Below are 17,878 nucleotides of genomic sequence, written 5' to 3' on the forward strand. Positions count from 1 at the left end.
AAAAAAAAAAAAACAAAAGAAAGCATTTCTGTTGTTTAGGCGACCTGGTTCATAATGTTTACCATGGTTGCCTAAGCCATCCAGCACATCCATGGGGCCCTGATTTTGCTTAGGTTGTCTTGTTGCTATTGCTTCTGTTAAAAGACATAACAGACAAGACACACGACATCATTCCTTTCTTCCAAGTTCTACCTCCCCCAAGAATCTACCTACTTTTGTTCAATGCCCATAACTTTAAATTAAGGAATGGGGTCAGTTTAGCTGTGTGTGGTGTCCAAATTTCATATTTTTGTTCTGTGGAGAAGTAAGATCATATTTAGTTGTTGTTTTAACAAACCATCTCTGTTGGTTCTATGTTTGTTTTCTGTTGTGGTAATTGCTGTTTTTTACTATGTGACATTTTACTTTAAGACATTTAAAATAGTTATATTTGTCTTTTTTTAATGTGTGTGTAGGATGCTTAATTTACTTTTTCCTCCAGCCTGCTGAAACAAACTTAAATCATTGAATTTTTGAGGCTTTTTTTTTAGCACATTGCTGCTATTAATTGCACTTTCCTTATCTTTTGCATTATTCATTAATCTTGACTGATTGTTATTTACTAAATGAATACTAAATTCTCAAACTCTGCATGTAAAAATGCTGTCTTTTTTTAGTTCTTTTCTTCAGCTATTTGTTTGAAAGAGTGTTTCCCCCATATATTTTTGGTCTAGCTAGCTAGATATAACTGCCTTGTGTCTTTATTGGTCTATATTCTGGAGAACTGTCATTTTAATGGTATGCAGTATGCCTCCTCATCTCTAATAAGACTCCTTGCTTTCAAGGCAGTGGGGCTTGGGATTCTGCAGCTAGCCCACTGCCTATGGGTTTCTGCTTACCTGGGGTTTTTCTTTTCTTTTTTTTTTCCAATTTTTTTATTAAGTATTTTCTTCATTTACATTTTCATTGCTATCCCAAAAATCCCCTCTACCCTCTTTCGTCCCGGCTCCCCTACCCACCCACTCCCACTTCTTGGAGTTCCCCTGTACTGGGGCATATAAAGTTTGCAAGACCAAGGAGCCTCTCTTCCCAATGATGGCCGACTAGTCCATCTTTTACTACATATGCAGCTAGAGACACAAGCTCTGGGGTACTGGTTAGTTCATATTGTTGTTCCACCTATAGGGTTGCAGCCCCCTTCAGCTCCTTGGGTACTTTCTCTAGCCCCTCCATTGGGGGCCCTGTGTTCTATCCAATAGCTGGCTGTGAGCATCCACTTCTGTATTTGCCAAGCACTGGCATAGCCTCACAAGAGACAGCTATATCAGGGTCTTTTCAGCAAAATCTTGCTGGCGTATGCAATAGTGTCTGCGTTTGGTGACTGACCTGGTGTTTTTCTATTCCCTCTCCATGCAGAAAGTTCAGACCTCCAACTTCTTAGGTTTAACTGCTTTCATTTGTACCTAAGTTTGTTTTTTACCTGCCTAACTTTATCTCATAGTTGTAATACTAAGCCAAAATAATTATGTGCTTAGGGTGAACTGTATCTAATCTTAATTGTTGAGGCAGACTTAACTAGTCCAAGAGAAACTAATTCCTGTGAAATGACACTTTGACAGACACCAACATAAAGCCCATTTGACACGAGCCAGCAGTTAAAGCAAACCTGAAAGTGTAAGCCAGGCTGGATCAATCCTTCATCAGAACCCAGTATCATCCCCACATACAACATGAGTTCCATATAGCTGTACTTTTAGGACAAAACTGTGAAGTTTGAGTTTGTATTTAGTCTTTAAATTACATCCATTTATTCTCAATGGGAATACTTATTTTGTACGTAATACAATAGGTGCCCCCAGCTAAAGGATCAAAAAAGGAGTGGCTAACATGAAGCCCACAGAGCCTCTACACTAGCTCTGGACAACTTGAAAATTTACACTATATTTTATTTTTCAACAAATGGGAGCCGGATGCTTTTAGCTGTCTCTTATTGTTATCAAGACCCCCCTCACACAATTTATAAGCATTGATAGCCCATTGGTACATAAATCCAGGGGCCCCTGATTGAATAAAAGAGAGGATATAATTCTCTCACAGATGCCTGTCATGTTAAGGTTTGCCTTGAACAGGGCACACTAGACTGGGCATCAAATCATGATGGCACGGGCCACACTGGCTCTCAGCTGAAGTATGTGTCACACTGAGCCACCTCAAGTGACTTCCATATCATTTTTCTGTTGTGTGTTATATGCTTGTGATCTTTCCTTACCCTGGGTCACCAGCTTTAGTCCAGTGGAGAAGGGCTTCCAAAACATGAAGGGCTATGAATATGAAGGAAGAACATCTCTTCCAACAACAAAGAACCAGTATTTTATATATATATATATATATATATATATATATATATATATATATGCTCAACTTTACTCACTATAAAAATAACAATATAGAATGCTTTCATTTTGAAGCCCAGTATGCTGAGTAAAATGTCTGACATTTACATATGCTTTACAAATATGGCAGTTGCTAATGTTTATCCCTATGGACATTTTGTTGTTATACAACCATTAAATGTTACTTATAATCACCTAGTCTTTTCTTTTAAATGTTTAACAAATTTGAATAATATTGGCTAAAAGTAATCATGAGGTCAAAGTGATTCCCATCATGACACCATATGATGCCACATTAGAAACTACTCCAGCATTCCAAATGAGGGCATCATCCCCATTGTCTGTTATCCTTACATGGCACTACAATTATTTACAAAACTAATGTGTTACCTAGACACTCTGTGGGGCTCACTAAAATAGATTGTGGGCTTGCCTAATTTGAGCTCACTTTTGGCACAGCAATTCCATAGGGGCAGTAATCCTTTGAGCTGCCACACTGCATCCTAACCAAAACGCTTCACGTTTGGACAATGACCCGCAATAACTCAGCTCACTTTGGGCATCTCAATCCTCACCCCCTGGTAACAGACAAGTCAACAGATTGGTAGCTTACATTTTCAAACTTGACTCTAGGTGTGATGTGACTGCTATATTTAATTGTAGTCAACTCAGTTTTAAGACTGTTCTGCCAAATAGCAAGGGCTTTGAAGAGATGCAGATTTTGGAAACATCCTTTGCATGTGTTCCTAAAACAAATTCTTGGGCATAACATTATATACTTGGCGCTTTGGAAAAAGATTCAATTTATCTTTTTCGGCTTCCCATTTTTATAGGAAAATTACTTTCTTAAGTACAAACAGACATAGACTAGAAACAGCTGAGGTGAAATTATTAAACAGCATTAAAATTATACCCATAAAGAAGCCTCCAGCCCCCAGGTAACCTTACCATTGATTTGAAGAACTTCCTTTATTACCTGACAAGCTTGCTCATTCTGAACATTTATTTCTATTTTGTTGGGCTTTCAAGCATGCCTGTAGTGTTGCTGAGGAGTGAAATATCTCCTATAACCCAAATCATAAATCTTTCTTATAACCATGAGACTGTATCTTTATGGCCATACATCATTTTAGTAACTGTCAAAAAGTGCCATCATATCACCTTACAAATTAGAAACCAGAAAGATAATGCATGGTTGACAATACCTATTAAGCGTGGATAAGGAAAATAATTTTCCTTTCCAGGAAGCCAATATTCCCATTACAAAACTTTAATACAACTAGAAATTACTTGTGTATATGTTCTAGACAGCTGTTCATGGCTTAACTAGGTTAATGTCAGGAAACAAAATGCATTTATAAAAAAAAATACTCATTCAAATGTAAAAGATGGAAAAGTAGACATGGAAAAGAAGAAATTGTCACTTTTCGTCTTATGAGACATGACAGAAAGGAGTTATATTGCTTATTTCAGTCTCCTGCACAAGGATTTTGCACAGAATCAGTCATGAGAGAACTTTTGAGTTTCTTTGTAGCAAGAACTAACCATTGTCTGGATGTTCATTGTTTGGCCTTTAGTGGTATTTTGTAGATCTAGACATTATTATTCTGCCTAAGAGACGAAAAGTAAAAGTTGGTAGGTAAGGGCTGGAGAGGGTCCCAGGGGTGGCCAACACTTGTTGCTCTTACAGAGAAGTTGGGTTTAGCCCCCAGCACCCACATCATGTAACAAAACTGACAGTTCAGGGTGATCCAAAGCCCTCTTCTGACCTATGTGTGGGCACGTGCACACACATGGCACATACACATGCATCACACATACACGCACACACACTCATCACATACATACACATACACATGAACGCACCAAACGTACATCATACATGCACATACATACACACACACATGCATCACACATACACATACACACTCATCACACATACACACACACACATGCTCCCTTGAACACACACGCACGCAGTTGGATGATGCACATACTCATAAACTCAGGCACACACACAATTACTTTTAATTTTATAATGGATTTTAACTTAATAGAATTTGGCATATTCTCTCTCGCTCGTGCGTATGTGTGCATGCTATTTAAGCTCTCTGCTTCCTCTCAAGCATGTGTAACAGTTGAGTCTAAGTTGCCTTCCTATTTTAGAACTCAGATCTGCTGTACCCTGGCTGTGCTGTTTTGAATGAAAGCCATGTTCCATAAGCCACATGATGTCCATGTGCTATGCCAGACTTTCTTTCCTTGTGCATGTGTGTGGAAGAATGTGTACAGTGGCCGGGACTTTGAGTGAAGGTAGGGTAAATGGAAGAGGACCTCAACGACACCTTTTTGTACCCTTTGACTTCTTGCATTTAGCTGCATTTCACGTCATCCCAACACTGCCCTGTTTTGCAACAGCTGAGACTAAATTATTGTGTTAGCTTGGGTCCTAGTTTTGTTTGGTTTGATTCTCTGAGACAGTAAGAGGCTCACCTCAAACTTGCAATCCTCCTGTCTCAGTCTCCTGAATGCTAGGACTGCAGATGTATGCCACATGCCTGTCTTTTAGAAGATATAACTAAACTCCCCTTAAGTTTGCTCAATTGGAGGAGACTGGAAGTAACCAGGATGCAAAACCTGGGGAAAAGCCCTGAAACCGTTCTCCCTCTCCCTCAGCTTGGATGGCTCCCAAATGGCTGGGTTTTGAAGCCTCGTGTCTTTCTCCATATGTCCAGCCTCAGTGTGCTTGCAGCGTCCTGAAGTTGCTTGTCTCAGAGCCACTTCACCTTCCCTGCGCACTCTTAGTTCCTCCAAAATATGTTTTTAAAAGCGAGTTCATGGCTTTTTAATTATTATTATTATTAATTTAATTCTCTCTTATATCACATCCTAACTGCAGTTTTCCCTTTCTCCTTTCCTCCTAGCCCTTTCTCCTACCTCCCTTCTTCTCATCCACTCCTCCTCTGTTTCTCTTCACAAAAGGGCAGGCCTCCCAGGGATATCAATGAAACGTGCCACATCAAGTTACAATAAGACTAGGCACCTCTCTCATATTAAGGCTGGACAAGGACCCAGTAAAAGTATAAGGTTACAAAAAGTAGGAAAAAGCATCAGAAACAGCCCCTACTCCCTCTTCTAGGAGTCTCACAAAACCACCAAGCTACACAGCTATAACATATATGCAGAGGACCTAGGTTAGACCCATGTAGGCGCCCTGATAATAGGTTCAGTCTCAGTGATCCCCTATGAGTCCATGTTTGTTAATTCTGTGGGTTTTCTTATGGTGTCCTTGACCTCTCTGGCCCCTACAGTCCTTCACTTTCTTCCTCAGGATTCACTGATTTCTGCCTAGTGTTTGGCTATGGATCTGTATATCTATTCCCATCAGTTCCTGGATGGAACCTCTCTGGTGGTGATTATACCAGCCTCCTCTCCTGTCTACAAGTATACCAGAATAGCCTTAGGAATCATCTCTTCACTTTGCTAGCCAGTTGTGTTTGATTCTATACTAGGTCTCTGGTCCATCTGGCCTCTGAATTTTGATCCTCCAGATAGTATCTGAGTAAGCTTCTTCTAGTGGCATGGGTTTCAAGCTGGACCGCTCATGTGTTAGCAACTTCCACAATTTCTGTGCCACCTTTATCCCAGGACATCATGATAGCAGGACAAGTTGGAGGTTGAAGGTTTTGTGACTGGGTTTGTGTCCCAATCCCTTGCCTGGAAATCTTGCCTGGTTACAGGAAATGACTGGTTCAGGCTCCATATTCCCCATTATGTGGAGTCTTAGCTAGGGACAACCAAAATAGCAAGTTAAGGAAGGGAAGGTTTGCTCGGTTTATATTTCCACAACAATGTTCAAAGGAAGCAGGACAGGAACTCAAACAGGGCTAAAACCTGGATGCAGGAGCTAATGCAGAGGCTAATAAAGGAGTGCTGCTTACTGATTTACTATTCATGGCTTGCTAAGCCTGTTTTCTTATAGAACCAGGACCACCAGCCCAGGAGTGGTATTACCTACAGTGGACTGGACCTTCTGACATTAATCACTAACTAATTAAAAAAATGCCCTATGGCATTTTTAATTGAGGTTCCCTGCCTTCAAATAACTCTATCTTGTGTCAAGGTGACATAAAACTATACAGCACACAAGCATACAGAATGAACTGCTCAAATCCAGCCCCCTAGTACCCATCCTACCCACCCCTCATCTTCCCAACTATTTTACTATTACTATTTTAAACTATTATGGGTAGATGAATGATAATGTAGGTATTTGTTTTCTGTGTATGGTTTATTTTACTTAACATAGTATTCCTCCATTTCATTTGAAATTACAGAATTTTACTCTTCTTTGTAGCTTAATAAGAATCCATTGTGTGTATGCATACACACACATATACACATTATATACATATATATGTGTACATATACATATGTATAATGGCATACATGCATATATGTACCATGGATGGACACCTAGATTGGTTCTATTGTGAATTGTTCTGCAATTAACAAGGACTTGGCAAAATTCAAAAGAAGGCATACAAATGACCAATGAATATGTGCATATTGCCTTCTTACCATCAGAGAAATGCAAATACAAATTCAATGAGATGTCCTCTCATTCCAGTCAGAAAGGCTACTAGCAACAAAAATAAAATATCACATCCTGGCAAAGATCTGAAGAAAAAGGGACCTTCACATGCTGTTGGTGACAACACAGATTAGTTCAGCATGGGGAACGGTGTGCAGACTCCCCACAACACTAACAGTGAGAGCTGCCGTGTGATCTGGCTAGCCCACGCCTAATGTGCATCCTCCAACATCTTAGGAAGGAGCATCTCTCCTATATATCCTGAGTTGCCGTGATAGATACTGGGCTCTCGCTTTCTTTAATATCTGCCTGCTTCTAGCTTCTTCATTACGCTAAAAAGAATTTGCAGTCCTAGGAGAGGAAAAGGAAGAGATCAAACTTAATGTGGCTATTCAGAAGGTATTAGATAAAGAATAAAAGTAAAAGTTATACTTACCTATTTAACAGTAAAACACACGTGCGAGGATACACACAAAAAATATGCTGATGGAATTTTTAAAAATAAAGATCAAAGGAACAATCTGCTTAATTGATCCTTCTTGGTACCTACTTTAAGGCATAACTGAAATGGAAGAGCTCAGAACAGCTCTAAGTCTTCATTTTCCCGGTAGGTCCATTGGCAGGGCTTCCTTCCCCTCACTTGCTACCAAAAGCAGGCCAAATCCGGTATTGATAGTGGCTCTGGCCTGTTGCAGTGGGAGGTTAAGGAGGCCAGACTTGTATACTTACAGAGCATGAGCTCCCACTGATGATTTTGCTTGTCCATTTCCTGATAAACCTTGGTGGCCCATTAAGCTCTCTGCTATTTGGCATTTGATACATTGTCTTTTGATTTTTGACTTTTGTTATTCAAGTTGCAAAGATCTCATTCTCTTTGGAGTGGCTTTTTCGTGGGCGCAGTATGTGGAAACTGGAGACTCAACTAGATAATGATCAAACTGCTCACTCTCGGTGAGCAAATCTTGTGTGTTTGTGAGTGTATTCAGTGGAGTTAGGCCTCATCCTGGGCTTTTTCTAAAAGCTTTATCTTGCCGGGTGTGGTGGTGCACGCCTTTAATCCCAGCACTTGGGAGGCAGAGGCAGGCAGATTTCTGAGTTCAAGGCCAGCCTGATCTACAAAGTGAGTTCCAGGACAGCCAGGACTATACAGGGAAACCCTGTCTTGAAAAACAAAAACAAAAACCAAAAACAACAACAACAAAAAGCTTTATCTTTACTTATGTATGTATATATGTAAGAATGGATGGATGGGTGGGTGGATGGATGAATTTGTACATGGGTGTGCACATGTGCATAACACTGCATGTACCCGTGCAGGTTCAAAGGCCAGAAGAGATTCAGGTTTCCTTCTCTATAATTCTGCTTATTCTTTGGATGTAGAGTCTCGTCCTTGAAACTGGGGCTCAGTTCTTTCAACAAAACTAGAAGCCACAAAGTTCTCAGAGATCCTCAAAGATCCTCGGAGAGCCTCATGATCTCTGCCTTCCGCGGAGCTGTGGTTACAGGCGTTCACAGGGCACATGACTTGTTACATGGGTGCTGAGATCTGAATTTGAGCCCTTAAGATTTTGGAGCAAGTGTTCTTAATCACTGGGTCAGCTCTCCAGCTCCAGGTTGCTTTTCAGTTTTTGAGTTTTTATCTCTACTGAAGATCTTAGATTGACCTTAATAAGAAGAAAAGCAGGTAATATCTTTGTTGAAATTCTGATTAGAAAACCAAGAATGTGTTACTTAGAATTTGAGCTTCATGTCCCTATCTTTATAATGATTTGTTTTCCAAACCAAGATCTAGAATACCCCAATTATTTTTTATTTATTAGGTATTTTCTTCATTTACATTTCCAATGCTATCTCAAAAGTCCCCCATACCCTCCCCCCACCCACCCACTCCCACTTCTTGGCCCTGGCCTTCCCCTGTACTGAGGCATATAAAGTTTGCAAGACCAAGAGGCCTCTCTTTCCAATGATGGCCAACTAGTCCATCTTCTGATACATATGCAGCTAGAGACACGAGCTCCGGCAGGGGGAGGAGGGGTACTGGTTAGTTCATATTGTTGTTCCCCCTATAGGGTTGTAGACCCCTTTAGCTCCTTGGGTACTTTCTCTAGCTCCTCCATTGGGGGCCCTGTGATCCATCCAATAGCTGACTGTGAGTATCCACTTCTGTGTTTGCTAGGCCCTGGCATAGTCTCACAAGACACAGCTATATCGGGGTCCTTTCAGCAAAATCTTGCTAGTATGTGCAATGGTGTCAGCGTTTGGGGGCTGATTATGGGATGGATCCCCGGGTATGGCAATCTCTAGATGGTCCCTCCTTTCGTCTCAGCTCCAAACTTTGTCTCTGTAACTCCTTCCATGGGTGTTTTGTTCCCAGTTCTAAGAAGGGGCAAAGTGTCCACACTTTTGTTCTTCTTGAGTTTCATGTGTTTTGAAAATTGTATCTTGTATTTTGGGTATTCTAAGTTTCTGGNCTAATATCCACTTATCAGTGAGTNCATATCATGTGAGTTCTTTTGTGATTGGGTTACCTCACCCAGGATGATGCCCTCCAGGTCCATCCATTTGCCTAGGAATTTCATAAATTCATTCTTTTTAATAGCTGAGTAGTACTCCATTGTGTAAATGTACCACATTTTCTGTATGATACCCCAATTATTGATATTAGTGAGTGATTTGGGGTCATTCTACCTTACATTCTACTTTAGTTTTCTAATACTTTTTGTACCATCACAGACTCCTTTTGAGCATATCATGTCCTTTTCATTTCTTATCTTCTGCTTTGTACCATCTACTTTCATGCAAACCCTAGTTTCCAAAATGTAGTAAGATGTCCCTATGTTGTTCTCTCAGAATCAGAGAAAGAAAGCCACAGAACAGAATTATAAAAGGACAAATACAACACCAGCCATGGTTCAGTTTTTAAAAATGAAATTTTTAGTCATGTACGAAATTCTCAAATAATAATTTGTAAAATAATAGAAGAAATTTTTACTTAGGACTGAGCGATGTCCTAGGAAATAGAAACACCGTTTAGTTGAGAGCTCATGCCTCGGTCTTTAATGTACATAGAAGGTCCAGATCTCAGCTCCAATTTCTCTCTACTAAATATGGTTTTACCTTGTGTACAGAATCTATTTCAAGATAAAAGTATTAGTTTTTAACCCCAATGTTTTATTATGACATTTTCAGACATGCAATAAACTTAGAAGTATCTAAGAATGAATCTCATGTAACTGTTAATCCCACAGATGCAAGGAGAAAGACCACCAACCCAAATCATAGCCATATTAATTAAAGCAAGCAATTTAATAAAGCACCCTTTTTAAAAATTCACGTACCCAAACTGTCTACCTCTAAAGGAGAGGTTCAAAGAGATCAGCCCTGGACATGGATGAGATAAAGGCTTTTATAGTCCGGGAGTACGGGGTTCCAGGGGGTTTGACACACAGGTAGGCAGGGTTACAGAAGAGGCACATAAGCATAACTTGGTTGTAACAACTTTTTGAAACAAAGGCGTGGTTGCAAGGTCATCATAACAACTTAGCAATCACAGGGTGGTCATAATAACCTTTAGAAATGAAGGCATGGTTGCCATTTCTTGGAACAGGCATTACAGAACCATTTGTAGTTAAGGTTACAGGTTGGGCAAGCCCAATTCTTGAGAAACAGAGATATAATCATAAACAGGAATGAAGCTAGTTTGTCTTTACTATAAGATGGTTTTTAAGCCTAAGATGGAGGCAGGTTGGTTTGTCATAATCCACTGTGTGAGTTATGTGGTTAATCTACCACTGCACTGTTTTCACAGACTATACATTTGCACATCCTTCTAGCTATGGTCAAATTATAGTCTTAAGCATTTCAAAGCCAAAATACCTGCATCTAAGGGCTTTAGCATGGAGGTCACCTATTACAGGCTCATGTTTACAGATGTTAATGCAAAATTCACAAACTCTACGGTCTCTCTGCTGAGTTCCTTTCATCTCTCGATTTGGGCCAAGGTGTCCACTATGTGATCCTGCTCCTGTTGATGTCTAGTACTTCACTGCAAGCTCTAACATCATCCCCTCCCAGTCAAATGCCATCCACCAATCTCTGAAGAGCCAGCCATTCCTGTGATGCATGAGATCACTCCCATGCTTGCTTGCTATGCGATAATGGTTTTAGTATGACCCTCTACGGTCACTTCAGGGATGTTTGGCTTCAAGACAAATTGAACATTTTCCAAGTGCCCACTGTTTTCTATTAATAAAAGGAGAAATTATATTGTAAAAGTCTCCCTTATCTCTTGTTTATTCCTATAAAAAAAATCTCACTAGGAAACCGAGTACAGATTATCTGTGTCTAATAATCATCACTTTTTCTGTCTCATAGTGTCAGGTCAAGACGGGCTTCAGGCTCTAAGTATAATCCTCACATGAGTACAGTTCTAATGCTGTCAACTGGCTCCTTTTGTCCTGTTGATTATAATCCCTTACCAATAGTAGCGCGATGTCCTGGAAAGAATGTAAATATAACAGACATATGTTGCTAAATTAATAAGTCATTGCTAGGTCCAAGATAGAAACCAGAAACTAAGATTTCTTCTGGTAGATCAGAAGGCTGAGTGAAGGATTAATATCATGTAATGTCCCCAAAGGCAACTATTGACCAAGGAGAGTGATTCCTGCTTCTAATAGGTCAGCTGCCTGCAGGAAGTAGCTTTTTAGCCCATTGTTTTACAGACTCAAACAAAATACAGTTCCTGAGCCCTGTGGCATCTTAATCTTTAACACATGGTCTTTGTTCTGCTTTGTGTTTGCATTTGATTCTGAGATCTGATATTCTACCCCTTGGTGTTTGAAACCACGCTCTGTTTCTCTGTGCTGAGACCATCACTATCTCCCCATGTCACTTCCCTAGTGACATTTCACATCATCCCCATCGTTGAACTTGCTGTCCATGGAAATTCCCATCCCTCTAGCTCTCCCCTATTGCTCTTCAGTCACCCCCTTCAGTTTATTGTCCTCATTGTATCTCTTTCCTGCTGTGTAATGGTTCTTCCTGCTGATAAGCTGTGTTCAAGATACTGAGGGGCCAGCAGCACTTGTGGGCAGTTCATTGGGCTGGCAAGTGTCAAGTGCCCCTGAGCAGATGGAAATAGGACTCCAGTCACTTTGTCACAGAACTGCCTTTTGTGATGTGCAAGCCTTGTAACATCCCATCAGCTTGGTGGTTAATGGACCTGTAAGTTTCCAGTCTTTCCTATATTAAACTGAAGCTAGATATCTTGGCAAATACATTTCTGTTCCAGCCTTGGTGCTGGTGCCATCTTTTGGGAGCAAAGCCAGCCTCAGTGTTTAATCACTTTATCTTAGAGGATCAACAGCTCTCTGTTCTGAGCATCGGGAGGAGGGCACAGTGATAAACACTAATAGTTAATGTGTTGGCATTCCCACTAAAGCGCATTCTAGTACATTGTTCTGTTAGTGTCTAATAACAGCCCTCGTGATTACTTTCTTTTTAAGTCAAAAACGTCTGCATATATTACAGTGAGTGAATGACTCTAAATCACTATACTTAGTCAGTCCAGAAACTAATCAGGACATTACCTCTTCTTAGAAAGCTAATGCAAGATCTGCCTGTGTCTTCCCTGCTGGGTTCCCTCCAGGAGATCAGCAGCTAAAAAGCAAAGCTTCCTGTGAGTTGTCTGCAGGAGCACCAGTGGTCAGGAACCAGCTCCGGTGACTGATCCGACCCCAACACAATCTAGGCTGAGATGCTTAGCCATCTCAGTAGCCATCGTGAATATACAGACGCTCCACTCTTGACCCTGCAGGTGTGTGTCTTGAAAAATTGTATGCAGATCAAATTACCATGCCAAGAATTGTATTGTAAAACCCACCAGGGAAATATGTTACTTAGAGGTGTCCTGCTGTTCATCTTTGTGCAGAGGATTCTTTTATCGCAGCAATAATCCATGTTTTGTTTGTAAACTTAAGTCTCTCGGCGAGAATCTGCGTGAAGTGAAGGACACATCCATTTTAATGGAGTAAGGTAGATGGTGGTCTGAGATACAGCTTCTGAACTACTCACGGGGGCTCAGCAAGCATTCGGTGAAACAAAGGGACAAATTAGTCCCTTTGGAAAAATGAAGCTCTGCCATTATTCTTAATATGCATTGATGTGTGCATGGAAGGGCCCTCTCCCTCTCCCACTGTGGTTTTGCCTTTCCTGGTAATTGTTTCCTTAGAGTAAACTTAAAGATTCTGTATGTGACTAGGGCCAGAGTTCTTTTTAACAAACCACAGGAGCATCCATCAAATATCCTTGACCTAAGCAGGTAAGGGCAAACAACTGTTTCCCTGCTTCTCCTGAGCTGGAGTTTCCAGTTCCCTGGCAGCCTCTTCTGCTCAGGCTCTGTGATCTCTGACTTACACCCTTGAAATCAACTCCAAATCCTCTTAGTCCAGGGTTCCCCCCTTTTTTTTCTTTGAAAATAGAAATTTTTCATATAATAAATTCTGATCACGGTTTTTCCTCCCCCAGATCCTCCCAGATCCTCCCAACCTCCTCACCCACCCAACTCCACACCCTTTCTTTCTCTCCTTAGAAACAACCAGGTACATTTTTAATTCACAAATATCCACCCTGCCTTTGGGCTTCTTCACACCATCATCATCATTGCTAGAGAAACTCGGATACATATATATATATATATATATATATATATATATTGATTAAAGAGATTTAGATCTAAATAATAACCAGGTCATAGCAAGGGTGAAAGCCACTTGCAAAGTCTCTCTGGGGAGGGAGCATGGGTGTGGCCACAAACAGCTCCTGGGACTGTTCTGAGTCCATCACAGGTAAATATCCTTAAGGAGCCAACCTAAGAACACCTGAGCTATTGTTGACAGGGAAGGAAAGCACCCCCTATTGTCCATCAGTAAGTCACAATAATGATGGAACATAGAATATAATCGTCTTGGCAACCAGACTTCCTCAGAGCCATGATCTGGTTTCTGTGACAAAAACTGGTCAAGAAAGAGACTCCTTTCCGTCTGAGAAACTGTTGAGACATTCAGACATTTTGATAGTCAGGTCACAGTGCTCCTAGGCCCTGCCTATACAGAGTTTTTTAAAGGTCCTTACAGACAGAAATTTCACAAGTCTACTCTCAGTCTCTTCCTCTTCCAAATGCAGTCATAGAAAAGATTTGAAAAGTATATCAGGATAGACAAAATTAATAAACTCAGTGTAACAGTTGGACCATCTTTAGTCCCTACTCCCACACTCTGTCTTCTCCTATAACCTTCACCCAGGATTTGATCTTTCTGTTAAACCAGGGTCCAGAACAGTTCTCTGTGTTCAAAATCTCAAACTCTACCTTCCAGATCGACAGGCTGTGTTGGAAAAAGACAAGCAAACTTCACCTTCCCCTGGAAAGGGTGGGGGTTGTAATCGGATTGGACACCTTTTGACATGTTCATCTTAAGGGAAATATGATAATGCAATTATCTGAGGGAGGAAGGAAAGAAGTCTTCATCAGCTTGTCCCACTGCCTGATGATGCCGACCCTAACAGGGAGTTGGGGTTGACAAGATTATCAACCTTAAAGATCTTCTGACTTGAACTTTCTGCTCAAATTCTTCTCACTATAAACCTCCACATGATTAATATTGAGTCACTAATTAAGTCACAATTTTCAGTATGAAGCCTTGGACAATGTCATACCTGGACAGAGGAGTGTAATGCTTTTTTTAAAAAAAAATTTTCTCCACAAATAGTTAATATGTTACCTATACAATTGAAAATATAGAGCCGGGCGTGGTGGCACACGCCTTTAATCCCAGCACTCGGGAGGCAGAGGCAGGCGGATTTCTGAGTTCGAGGCCAGCCTGGTCTACAAAGTGAGTGCCAGGACAGCCAGGGCTACACAGAGAAACCCTGTCTCGAAAAACGAAAAAAAAAATTCTTATACAGAAAATATATACATACACACAACTAGACACATATTTATATCCAATGTAATATGCTAAATATCCTTTTCTCTATGTTTATATGTAAATATATTTATCATTATACTTGAATTATTTTATTGATTTGTGATGCTCCCCATTCGACACTGCCCATCTTTATCTCTAAATTTTTCCTTTAGTGGTTAATGTTCATCAGATTTCTTTTTTTTTTTTAATAAAAAGCACAGGGTTTTATTTCTCGCCCTTTGGGCATGGTTCTGCAGGCCTTCGCAGGGCAGGGAGCAGGCTCTACTTGTCAGCGATGAGCGGGTTCCGCAGCACCACGATGACCGAGTCCCCACGCAGGAACATCTTGGAGATGTAGCGGTCCTTGTTGACAGGCTTGGACTTCTTCTTGCCCTTGCCACTCTTGGGGACCTCAGTCCACATCTCCTTCACATTTTCCAGCACCATGTTGCAGTGCCTGACAAAGGCCTTCACCCGGCCCAGCAGCTTCTTGTTGTTGCGACAGTTAATGAGCACTTGCGTGTTGTTCTTGACCGAGTGCGGGAGCACTGAGAGGGGACCTGTGTTGAATTCCTCCTCCTCCCGCTTCTGCAGCTCCTCTGGGGTCATCTCACTCTTGGGTTTATTGAGGAGACTTATAGGGTAGGTTTCGCTTGCAGATCACTCCCGCCCAGATTTCTGGCAAAACAAAGGCCTTCTGACGTCTGCCCACATACTTTATTCCATCCCTAATATGTAACATTTATCCCTGTCCCCGTCAAGCCTCGGCAGCCTTCTCTGACAAACCACATGCTTTCCTGACCTCACCTTTCACTCCTTCAGTGATGCAGCCTGATCTGCCTCATCCCCACCCCCCAGATTTCTCTGCACCTACTGATACCTGACCGAACAGCAGAGAGTTGACTCAGCCGCTTCACTGCCATGCAGGTGTGTGAGCTGTGAGCACCCAGACAGATGAGTCTTCACAATGGAAAATCCACATCAGCAGCCCAGAAACTCACTGTGCTTTATGTCTGTTCAGTGCTTCCCACCTCCACCCACGGGAAGGGTCTTGAATTTTAGCACCATACATTATTTTTGACTCTGTGAAATCTTCTTTCACTCCATATTATGACTTTAACATTAACCTAGCAAATGATTATTCCTATCTATGTGAGTGCCCAGTCCCAGGATTTGGAACCAGCTCACACATTGGTATACCCTCATACACAGCATGCGGAGTACACAGCACACTTTTCTCTTATGTGTGTACCTCATAAGGGGACTGCTGGATCATGACTCCACGCATGCTCAGCTTTAAGAGGTGGTTTCTCCTACTTTTTCCAAGTATGCTATGTTGTTCTATAACATTCTTAGAAGCCGGATTAAGCAGCCAAACAATCAGTCACACCCAGCCGCCCGTGCTCAGCTTAAAGTTAAGATGCCAGCACCCCATATCCTAAGAGCCGGCTAGCATGGCTCACGTCCTCTCATCGGCTGGAGCTGGTGAGAACACACAGCATTTTTATCAGTCTATGTGATGTACTCAGAGCTCCTCATCTAGATGGATTTCAGATTCCTATGTCACACACTGCACCCACCTGAGAGGTCTGTTGAAGAACACAGGTTGTAACACTTGTAATGAGGCATTGACACTCACCTGGACTTCACCTAGGCCACTGGTTTGTCCACTTTCTTTCTGGCCACTCATGTTCTTTCTCAAAGCCTCTCTTGACATCAAGTATAGATTATGTATGCTCTCTCTCCATGGAGGAGGAGAGACAATTGATGTTGATCGAGACAGAAGTTCTTAATTAAATGTCTTCCCACAAAGCAGGTTTCTTCATCTTCTTGAAGAAATGGGTCCTGTGCTAAATACCAGAGATACTTTAGTAGACAAAAGCAAATCAAAAGGGTGCTTCTGTGAACTGTAAGTAAAGAAATATAGTATAGTTTATATTTATGATAGCGCAATAATAAAGGTAAATTAGAAAGGGTTAAAAAAAAAACTCAATGGTACCTTCAGGTTCAGGTAAAAAACAAAAGAATGCAAAGGGCCTGAGGTTGAAATGTGCCTAGTGTGAACTGGGAACAAGGAGGCCCTCTGTGACTGAGTGGCTGAAGCAGAGAGAGAGAGAGGAGGGGTGGTGTGAATATCTTCAGAGAGTTAACTAGGATGGGCACGGGGCTCTCCTTCCCTAAGCACATGTGATGGTCTCTTCAGCATGAATATGCAGCAGTTATGGCGAATTTGTAAGAGGGGAGCAGCTGTGGTTGTCTAGGTAGCTCCCAGTTGTCCTCAGTTATGCGACACACCTTTGCCCTTTCATAAGCTTTTATTTGTATGCCTGTCATTCCACATCTTTGCAATTCTTGGTCATTTCACTTTTAAGTCTTTGTCCGTCTGAGAACAGGGAAATGCCTCCGATTGCAGTTGCAGGCTGGCTGGTGTGTCCCCAGATACTGTCTAGGGCAGCCCTGGTGCCATGGTCTCCAACACCAGTGAGTTTCTCTGCTGTCTGCAGTTTATAGTTTTTAGTTGTCTTGCACTTATTTATATGCTTGGAGCAATAACTGACAGTTAGACACCATGCTATTTCTTTCTCTGGTTTACATATTCATACACGTGTTGTCCTGGTTAGGGTTACGGTTGCTGTGATGAAACACCATGACAAAAAAAAAATTGGGAGGAACGGGTTTATTTGCTTACCTTCCATAGCTTAGTCCGTCACTGGAGGAAGACAGGACAGGAGCTCAGAAGGGGCTGGAACCTCGAGGCAGGAGCTGATGCAGAGACCATGGGAGAGAGCTAGCTGGCTTGTTAGCTTTATCGGCTTGGCTTGTGAGCTCCTTTGGCTTGGCTCAGCAGCTTTATTCCACGAGATGGCTTTGCTTCAGTCATTGCAAATGATGCTTCTCTTTATTTTTATGTTTTGTCAGCATTTCACATCTAGCAAATAAGGGTG

At 41.4% G+C, this 17,878-nt stretch overlaps 1 protein-coding gene and 1 pseudogene across 2 annotated transcripts in view; one reads left to right on the top strand and one right to left on the bottom strand.

Moving 5' to 3' along the window:
* LOC110290665 (schwannomin-interacting protein 1) overlaps nucleotides 1-17,878 on the top strand; it is a 731,603-nt gene that overhangs the window by 399,903 nt on the left and 313,822 nt on the right. The gene's annotated exons all lie outside the window — the stretch shown is intronic.
* Nucleotides 15,167-15,566, bottom strand: LOC110290668 (annotated as a pseudogene).

The sequence above is a fragment of the Mus caroli genome, chromosome 3 (genome assembly GCF_900094665.2).
Source record: "Mus caroli chromosome 3, CAROLI_EIJ_v1.1, whole genome shotgun sequence".
Classification (NCBI taxonomy): Eukaryota; Metazoa; Chordata; class Mammalia; order Rodentia; family Muridae; genus Mus; species Mus caroli.